The sequence below is a fragment of the Oxyura jamaicensis genome, chromosome 1 (genome assembly GCF_011077185.1).
Source record: "Oxyura jamaicensis isolate SHBP4307 breed ruddy duck chromosome 1, BPBGC_Ojam_1.0, whole genome shotgun sequence".
NCBI lineage: Eukaryota > Metazoa > Chordata > Aves > Anseriformes > Anatidae > Oxyura > Oxyura jamaicensis.
Genome location: NC_048893.1, coordinates 48,811,338 through 48,819,093, shown reverse-complemented (window position 1 = coordinate 48,819,093; position 7,756 = coordinate 48,811,338). Strand labels below are relative to the sequence as shown.

At 40.9% G+C, this 7,756-nt stretch overlaps 1 long non-coding RNA gene across 2 annotated transcripts in view; it reads left to right on the top strand.

Moving 5' to 3' along the window:
* LOC118179095 overlaps window positions 1–5,878 on the top strand; it is a 17,689-nt gene extending 11,811 nt beyond the window's left edge. For both annotated transcript variants that reach the window (XR_004756365.1, XR_004756366.1), the window contains exons 3-4: window positions 2,002–2,295; window positions 3,145–5,878. This is a non-coding gene — a long non-coding RNA (uncharacterized LOC118179095). The remainder of the gene's footprint in view (window positions 1–2,001; window positions 2,296–3,144) is intronic.
* Window positions 5,879–7,756: the final 1,878 nt, after the last annotated feature.

Genomic DNA, 7,756 nt, shown 5'->3' with positions numbered 1-7,756 from the left:
CTGCCTATTGAATCTATTCCTTCTCTTTTTAGAAAAAAAAAAAAAAAAAAAAAAAAAAGTTAATTTTTTATGTTCCCAGTTTTAGTGTCTGGACCACATTGGATCAGAGCCTACTGCAGCTGCAACTACTTACAACAGATTGGTGTTTGAGGGAAAAGTTTACCAAAACTTCCTTTTTCCCACTATTCCCTCACGAGGGTCAGCACTTAAGCAGTAATTGTGTATGTTTCCCCTGATCTTAGCAGAGTTTTCTTTCTTGATGAATGGGACTTCAGGAGAAGAGCACTCGAGTGACTGCAGAAAAGAATATAAGCTGATTACACTCAAAACTGGCTGTTCAGCGTCCATAGCTGAAGAACGGTGCCATTACGTAATAAGGCTATGTACAAGTTCATCAAGCTGCTGTTTTGTGGAGAGTGCATGTGAATGACTTCTGTTTGAGTTTGGCTGCACTGACACCCAAACATTATGGACAGATCTTTGGCTCCACTAGTGTCACCCTTCCCTCTCTTTCTGTATCGGGCTTACATGGCAAGGGTTTGGTAGCAGGGGGGCTGCAGAGGTGGCCTCTGTGAGTAGAGCCCAGCAGATGCCCCATGTCAGATCAAAGCCAGCTCCAGCCGGCTCCAAAAGGACCTGCTGCTGGCCACAGCCGAGCCAGTGAGCAATATTGAGTCTCTGTGAGAAAAGATTTAAGAAAGGGAGAAAACTGCTCTGTGACAGCAGCTGGGAGGAGTGAGAAGCAGCCCTGCAGACACCAAGGTTAGTGCAGAAGGAGGGCAGGAGGTGCTCCAAGCACGGAGCAGCAGTTCCCCTGCAGCCTGTGCAGAGGCCCCTGGTAGAGCAGGCTGTCCCCCTGCAGCCCATGGGTCCCACGGCGGAGCAGATCTCCACGCTGCAGCTTGTACAGAGGAGCCCTTGGTGGAGCCGGTGGATATGGCCTGGAGAAGGCTGCAGCCCATGGAGAGCCCCCACAGGAGCAGGCCCCGGGCCAGAGCTGCAGCCCGTGGAGAGGAGCCCATGCAGGAGCAGGGGGGTTGGGGGGAGCTGCCACCCGTGGGGGACCCGGGTTGGAGCAGTTTGCTCCTGGCGATGGACCCCATGGTACAGACCCATGTTGGAGTAGTGCTTGAAGAGCTGCTGCCTGTGGGCAGCCCCCGCAGGCTCAGTTCGGGAAGGACGGCATCCCGTGGGAGGCACCCCACGTGGAGCAGGAGTAGAGAGTGACCTTGAAGGAGCAGCAGAGATGAAGTGTTAGGGACTGACTGCAACCCTCATTCCCCGTTCCTCTGCACTGCTCTGCGGGAGGAGGTAGAAGAGGATGGATGGGGGGGAAAGGTGTTTTTAGTTTGCTTTTAGTTTCTCACTGTGCTAGTCTGCTAGTGATAGGCAATACATTACATTAAGCTCCCTCTGCTGAATCTGCTTTGCTGGAGATGATAATTGTTGAGAGAACACCCTGTCCTTACCTCAACCCTTGAGCCTTTTCCATTGTATTTTCTCCCCCTTTTACTTTCAGGAGTAGAAGTGAGAGAGCGGTGAGAGATCGAGTTCAGTTGCCCAGCAGGGTAAAACCACCACAGTAATAAAACAGCTTGCTTTAGCCTCTTGCTTTAAGATAAATTCACACAAGAGACCAGTTTGTTGACAAATCTATGAGAAACATTTAAAGCATTTTAATTTGATTAGCTTGATTGCTTTCCCCAAATAAACTGTAATGTTCTACAACTTTAGTTTACAGTGTGGTGCCAGAAATGAAAGGTTTTTAGCCTTCAGCTAGCAGTTCTTTTCTGGTATTTCTTTAATGACTGCAGTGCAAGGAGGATGGAGGTGTTAAATGAAGGAAGCTGATGGGAACATGCATTTAAAAGCTTTTCAAAATGCACAAAGGATTTCTGAATTCTCATAGCTACTAAGTTGTCTTAAATATCAATCAATTGCAAGAGGACTAATCCAGCTGCTTTTTTTTTTTTTTTTCCCCTTTGGTCATTTACTCACTAGTGGTCACTTTTCTCACATGTTCTTGAGTTTTAATAACGACCTGCAGAGCATGTAACATCTCAAGGAATTTCTTCTTCTCATTGCTTGGACAAGAAATAAATGGTTTGGCATGCTGCCCTTCCCTGGCCTGTCCCTCAGCAACCCCACCTGTCAGCAGGTGGTAGATGTGGCTGTTCTCCTCAGTGACTTAAGAAGTCCTTGTCTTCTGCCACTGTGAAGTGTACAAGTGGTTTCAGAGCTTTAATTGGGTAACTCTGCTGGAGGTGAGGACAAGTGAAGACCTTTCTCGGCAAGGTGAGTGGGATATATGCGGCAAAGCAGGAGGGATCTGGGAGGCAGCATGTCCATTTTGAGGAAACGGCATGAAACGAAGGCAGCTGCAGTGCTTGGCTTGGGGCAGATGTGGGAGATAGGAACCTCGTGTATTAGAGGGGTGACTCCTGACACTGTGGGGAATGAAAAGGGTGTGAAACAGAGAACGTAGTTCTTGTGAGAAACATTTTTGCAGCCAGCTAATTGTGGGACCAATCTGGCTGGTGAGCTGCAGTTGGGTTTTAGTTTGATGATGTCATAGATAGAGACCCCCCCTCTGCCATTGATGATGTGACATCATAGCACAGATAGAGAGCACTAAGAATTTAATTAATAAGGAATTGTTTTGTGAACATAATTAATGATATGTGGCATTAAAAATTGATTCTTGTAGATTTTTTTTTTTTTTTCTCATTAAGCTGAAAATCTTATCCTTTAAATTTCAGTTCTCGATTTCCTAATATTATGGTAGAATTACACTGACATTAGCTAGGTTCATTTACATACTCACGTTTAAAATATTGGTAATCATTCATATTATTGTTTTATGTAACATAGGGAAATACAGAGGCCTGGAGGGTGTTGTTGGAGTGATTTACAATTAAAATTTGTCTGTAAAAATGGCACACTTGCTCCATGTATCAGATCTCTGTATATTGGGAATATGTTTATTTTACTGTCAAGCCCCCCCCCTTTTTTTTACATGTTTTATAGCAGTTGCTGTGCAAAAGAAGCATCCAGATAGTAAATTCAGTGATGGAAATTTGAGTATAAAATCTAATGTATTAATATATATTTTTTGTTTCCTCTGCCCTTTTCCTATGATTGCAGGCACTTTTGCACAGGAGCTATGGATTAGATTACACCCTCAGCTGAAGTGCTATGTGAAGACAACCAAGACAGCTCTAAAGAAAACCAGCAGCAATCTTGGCATGGCACTCAGGGCAGTTAACTCTCTGACATACAAATTACAGCGATTTGTACTAGGCCTTGTGACTGTGGTTAGCTATGTTCTGATTCTTGTTTATGGCTAGATCTTGTACCACCTCAATACACTGCCATCTGCATTTTTTTTGTGTTTATTCTGGACACTTGAATAACTTGTTGAGATCTAATTGGGCCCTAAGGGGACACACACACACATTTAATATGGGTCGTGTGCATCATGACAAATAATAATAATTCCTGTTCCACTGTGAAATGCTGGTGTCATTTAAATCTGTACAATCCACTCGAAAAAACTGGATTTGGATGTAAATTTTATTATTGGAATCTTTAGGTCTAGTCTTAAACCTATTAGATATATTTTAGTGGATATATTTCCACAAACTTCAAGAGGTGCTTGTGCCAGTTCTTTGACATATATGTGAGAAAGCACATGAATATGCAAGGCTGGCACAAATATGAGAACATTTATTATCTGTAAACAACAGATACAACACACACACACACACACACAAATAGAAACATAATACCTGTTCCACCACTGATATTTTAATGTCAGAGTCTTACTTTTACAACCAAACATTCACCTTTACAAATAGATTTAGTTAAGGACAAGATAGATAAATAAGTCTTTCTTTTCAGATATATGTAGATGTCTGAGGTGAATCTTAACAGCTTATGTCCTTAACTTTCCTTTGGGGGAAGAGAGGCCAAGATTCCTGATGTTGTCAGTGTAGGGAATTACTTCAGTTCCTTCCTCCTGCGAGAGGAATGACAAAAATAGTATAGGTGATCTCCAGATACCAGAGGAGGAAGTCACACCTATTAGTAGTGTGAAGAATAACATAGTCCTCCTTGGCTTTTCCTCCCTGGAAATGACTTCATGGATAGAAAACTTTTAAAACACATGTGACTCTATGTCTCTCCTTTGGCCATCTAAGAGATTAAAACAGGGAATGGTTATACCTCTGTTACCTTGCTGCACATATAGAGCCATACATTTTGTAGCAAAATTAAAGAGAACCGTTAAAACACATTCTATGGTATAATCACTAGAGCTGTGCTGCCAGAACTTAACCACTTCATTACATGCTTTTTTTTTAAAAAAAAAAAAAAACTCTGGCCAAGAGTATAGTGAAGCAGATTGTGCAACATTCTGTTTTTATGGTTTCTGTATAAACATATTAAATAGATTTTTTCTTAAGAACTTAATGATACAGTCATTTATTAATAACAAACAGAGAATTTATACATCTGTTTTGTTAGTGACTTTCAGAAATTCTGATTATGACAAACTTGTAAGATTAACTCCAAGCATTCTAGTTCTAAACATTACTGCATTGCTAGTGCTTAGTGAGACACAGGCCCTGCCAATTCCAATCCAGGCTTTCAGAACAGATAGTCCCTGGTGAAATCATATCTTTCTGCACATTCGTTCAAAGCATGGTCTCATTTTTTGTTCTCTAACCTGATGTCAGGACCATTCCTATCTATTTTTCATCCCTGAATTCTCTTCCCAGTCCCTTTTCTCTGGCACAGGCACTACTGGCACTTCTATTTCCTTTTTTTTTTTTTTTTTTCCCCCTTTTTTTCCCTCATCTTCCTTCTCATCTACATCTCCTTACAACTGTCTTCCACTCATACTTTTTTCTCTGTTGACTTCACAGTACTTCTCACCAGCCCTTCTTCACCTCCACAGATGACTTTCCTCACCTAGTCACCATCATATCTTGCTTTGTCTCCATTCCTTTGAGAGAGCACCATAACCAGCATCACCTGTTGGTTAAAAATTTGAATACTTCAGCACTGTGTGTGCTTACATTTCTCCCTGCATGCTTACAGTTCCCTGAATGAGTTTCTTAGCACCAGTCCTTTAGAACTGCCACAGTTTTGGCAGGACTGAGTCCCTGTGCTCAGCTGAGATCAACTGTTAAAATGTTCCTCTGTGCTTCTTCCCAAGCAGAGTCCAGCTCATTGTGCTGAGTCCAGGCTGCACTTATTGAAGTTATCCCTGCATACAACAGCACCTCCCCATCTTCATATTCACGAGTGGGGTAGTCCAAATTCTGTTCCAGGATATGGGACAGCTGGATATGATTCCTATGTCTTCCCATGGTCCAGTCTCTGCAGAGCACTCTGCAGTAAAGTGCTTTATACTACTGAGGCAGTTGACTAACACTAGTCTTGAGACCATAGTTTGCTTCAATGCATGAACAGTGTGCACAATGGGAGAACTCAGGCTCAAAGTGAGCTGTGCTAAGATAACAGCAAAAACATACCCTTTTAGTCTCTCCTGTTGCATCTGTTTCATTTTATATGGAATAATTGCATGTTACATGGGTGAAGAGAGAAGAAGGTGAGTGAGTGAAAGACAAGAATGTGTTCAAAACTTGTGTCTACCATCTGGAATGACTGCATAAAAAAAGAACATAATATATATACAGCACAATAAATGACTGAATGACACAACTGTTACAAGGGGAGAGTGCCCTCCTTTTAGTACATGTAGGAATTCATATTGCTGCAAATGACAGTGTTCCTGCAGAACACTTCTTACAGATATCAGACAACACTGTTTAAAATATTTTCAGTTGTTTTTGTTTGTTTGTTTGTTAGTTTGTTTTTGGAAAGGATTATCCTCTGTTATTGTTTGTATAAATGTCAGAATAATAATTCCAGAGACCAATAGTACTTGGTGTTTACTGCAATCTAAATATGTGTATAAAATTAAGAAAAACTTATGCAAAAAAAAAAAAAAAAAAAAAAACACATCACATCCTAAAAATCTTCCATCTTCTCCCTTGATCAAACAAATTTAAAAGGAAAAAAAAAAGCCACAGTCACATTGATGAGAATCTTACTTTGTGTCATTACTAATTCAAATTTTTTACACTTTTTACTTTCTAAATCATAGTGGCCTCCATTACTCCATTTCTTTTGGAAGTTAGATCTAAAATGGTTCTTTACATTCTTTTACAGTCTGCTTTAATTCTCTTACTACATCCTCACATCAACTTAAATTTTGTCTCTGTTCTTAGAGCCCTATGCTCCACTAATATAAACTGCCATACTCTGTTCTCTGTTAAACTGCACAGATTATACCAGCTGAGTTTTTGTTTCCTAGCATTTGCACATAAATAATACCTGTGAATAATAGTCATTTTTTCTAACCATATCTTAATTAAAAAAAAAAAAAAAAAAATCTTGGATGTCTTCCTCCTTCAAGCATTTTAAAATGTTGTGGTTCTTGAACAATTTCCAGTTTGTCTATATTTTTATTTTTCTGACATTCTATTAGACAGTAATGGAGAAATAAACTTTTACTTCCCCACAGTGTGACTTAGAATCACAGAATGGCTCAGGTTGGAAGGAATCTTAAAGATCATGTGGTTCCAACCCCCCTCCCATGGGCAGGGATGCCACCCACTAGATTAGGTTGCCCAGGGCCTCATCCAACCTGGCCTTGAACATGTCCAGAGATGGGGTAACCACAATCTCTCTGGGCAAACTCTTCCAGTGCCTTACCACCCTGTGAGTAAAGAATTTCTTTCTAAAATCTAATCTAAATCTCCCCTCTTTTAATTTAATTTCCCCTTGTCCTATCACTATATGCTTGTGTAAAAAGTAACTCTCCATCTTTTTTATAAGCCTCCTTTAAGTACTGAAAAGCTGCCACGAGGTCTCTCCGAAGCCTTGTCTTCTTCAGGAAAAAGATCCCTAGCTTCATAGGAGAAGTGCTCCTATGTTTTGTCATAGGAGAGGTGCTCCAGCCCTCTGGTCAACTTTGTGGCCCTCCTCTGGACTTGCTCTAACAGATCCACGTCTTCTTGTGCCGGGGGCCCCAGACCTGGATGCAGTACTCCAAGTGAGTCCTCACAAGGGCAGAGTAGAGGGGCACCTCAGCTACCTCCCTCAACTTGGTGACCACTCTTCTGTTGATGCAGCCCAAAATGCAGCTGGCCTTCTGGGCTGCAAGTACTCACTGCTGCTGGTCATGTGGAGATTTTTGTCCACCAGAAACCCTGACTCAATTCCTCTCTGTGTGAAACCTAATTTATTCTAGCATTTTTGCTGCCAAATCTTTCACATTTAATATGTTGAACAAGATGTCTTTAAGAGATACAGCACCTCTCAACAAGTATCTTGTCCCTGGATTTCCTTCTCCAAAATTTATTGTAGTTATTTTCATTTGGATCAGATTCTGTTAGTTATGATAAAGCTATAACAAATGACATCTTACTTTGTCAAGATTAATACTAATACAAGGTGATATTCAATGTAAGTCTAACAGAGTCTGTTTTTTGTTGCACTCTGTCCACGTTTCCACTCTATTCTGCTCCTTATAGTAATCTATTATTCTCAAATATGTTGGAGTTCCTAAGTGAGTACTACCTGTGAGTTTTGCATTTTAGCTTTTACATGTTGCTGATATTCAAGTAAATGGTAAGTGGTATTTGCAGACAGCTCAAAGGACTAAGAAGGATGTAATATGCAAAAG